The following is a 2,714-nucleotide window of genomic DNA, read 5'->3' on the forward strand; positions in this document are numbered from 1 at the left end:
GCTGACTTCAGGGGCCTTGAAAGTTCATCTCCTCATCATGAGTGTTGGGTGACGTTTTGAGATTTGCTGTTTTCGGGTAACCGCTGCGACACACTCCGTGCGAGGTAAAAGGTACCTTCGAGCGGCTTGACAATACATTGTAGTTTTGACGGTGCGAAAGGTTTCGAATCAACAGAGGAATCATCTTTCCATCAGCGGTTTCGCTGACCATTCAATGACAGAACAATAAGTTGATATTTGATGCCGTGCGCACTTCGGCACGTATTTTTTATACCTTCAAGTTCGTAACCCGAACTCCTTCTTTCTGATAGTGCAATGAACACAAGGTACAACCAAAGTGGAAGTTTAGAATGACGTATGGAGAAGAAAAGTTGCTGGGGGTAAGTTACACGCATACGTCGTGCCCACCGTAGTGATGACGTATCGCCTGTTTGAAACTACGTAAAAGTGGTCGTCTTCGACGTACTGCAGACTGCAAATGTTTACTGCACACAGGAGTGCGCGAAAGATACAAAATGTCCTCGTAGTTCCGGCTGGACGAGTTTGTAGAAGCACAATAGCGCAGTTCCTAATTTCAATTTGAAGTGACAAGGAATGACTAAATTAAATTTGTTTTCATCACCGCTCACCTAAGCCGCTGCTTTATCGGAGGGATATCATGACGGGACTTTGCTGCAATAGAAGGAAGTAAAAATTCTTGAGCTCTTTCTCCTCAATGGCTCTATAACTATAATTTTTCTTCAATTATAATATTACTCAGTATTTTATTGTGCTTTTCACGCAATTATTACTCCTGCAAAATATCAAGGTACTGCTGAAGTTCATCCACTTTTGTTTTCTTTTTGTTCCTTCCTTTTTAGTCTTCCAAAGTGTACTAGAAGAGAAGTTCGGGCGAGCTGGTCGTGATTCATGTTTTGAAAAATAACAGTGCTAAATGGACAAGGACTTAGGCAGAGAAGAACATGACACGGGCTCTGACTCACAACTAAAGTTTTTTTCGAATGATATCACACTTATAAACACGGGCCGACAGGGCAACAACTAAAGCGGCTATGCATGCGCAGCAGAAGCCATCCCATGGTGACGTGTCGAACCACGTGTAATAAACGAGTATGTCAAAGCAAAAACCAAAAAAAGGCAGCCAGTAGAAGACATTCCTTATAAAACTTAACAGTCTACCTTGACAAGCTTTCTTGCAAATATCTCAATTATTTATTACTAAGAGCGACAGACGGCCTGCTAAACCATCTTTCCCCTTTCCGATCAATATGAAAGACTTCCATAAGCTCCCTCGTAGTTTGATGCTTATGGCAGAACAAACAATAAGTTTTTTTTTCTGCTATAGGTCGTCACCCATACTGTCTACAACGCAAAGGCAAGTGCGAAACCCCCGCACCTTTTAACGATGACAACTGATATTTTACTGCTACTAACTGCAGAAACAATTTCTGATAATAATCTATATCATGAGATGCACTTGTGAAGGGTATCGACGACGCAAATGTGTACAAAAGAGTGGCGACGGTAGTGTGATGACAATGTGTGACGACGCCCGCATGGCGACAAGGTTATGAGGACGCTGGAGTGACAAAGATTGTGTGACGACAATGGCGTGACGACAGCGACAGTACGACGATGGTATGACGATGATGTTGTGACGGCGACTGCGTGACAATCATGAGACGACGCTTATTTGACGACGATGGTGTGTTGACGGCGGCGGGATGCAACGTGAAGCCGATGCTGAAGTAGAGATGCAAAATTTCACGAAATCTTTAGGGTTATGAAAAAAACTGGTTAATGGTATTTTGTTAAGAAAATACCAAAAGTTGAAAAAAGACGATTGCACATGGAACTTTGAAAAACCTGACTCATATATTTCTCTAAAACTGCAAAGAATATATTTGTTGCATTATTGCATCACAAGAGCCCCAGCAGAGCTTCCGGGTTCAAATGTCGGTACAATTTCTCGTCAGGGCATTGATTTCAGATCAGAGCGTCAATACCGACATTTCTGTCAGTCTTTGTATCATTCATTTACGCTCGACGCGTCAACGCTTCGCTGTGCTGAGGATGAAGCCTTCCGGACATTGAGGTTAAAGTGCACGTACAAAAGTTTTTGCATGCTACCCCCTGGAGCCTGTTGCATAGCTTGGTGCGTGTGCACATTTCGAAACTCGGACCAGTTTCTTTCACATGCCGCTGAAGAACAGGGAATCTGCAGTACGCGACAGGCGAGGGGGCTCATGGGTTGGTTGAAGTAAAGTCCTTGCCACCACATCGATGGATCCAGGCGCTTCGCAGACTTCCAAACTCCTTCTTTTTTACCAAATTTTTAGATACGTCGGGAGGAGTCGCATCGAAACAGATTTCTGCTGGAAGCTCTGTTTTTTCTTTCTTTCTTTTTTTGCTCAGTTTTATCCTGGATGTAAAAAAAACAGAAGAACTTTCTTTTTCTATAAATTTTTAATGTTTTTTTTTTCAACCGCTCACACACTATGCGGAAGTGATGCCGATGGGGTGACGCCGTAAAAATGATTACAATAGCATGACGATGAAGGCATGACGGCAGTGGTATGACAAAGATTGTATGACGTCGAATGGACCACGAAGGTGATAACGAAGCGATGTCCGCCACGGCATGACAACGATGGAATGATGACGACCGTATGACGACGATTGCTCGAAGACGGTGTGAGGATGACGATACGAGA

This window comes from Dermacentor variabilis, chromosome 11 (genome assembly GCF_050947875.1).
Source record: "Dermacentor variabilis isolate Ectoservices chromosome 11, ASM5094787v1, whole genome shotgun sequence".
In the NCBI taxonomy this organism is placed as follows: domain Eukaryota; kingdom Metazoa; phylum Arthropoda; class Arachnida; order Ixodida; family Ixodidae; genus Dermacentor; species Dermacentor variabilis.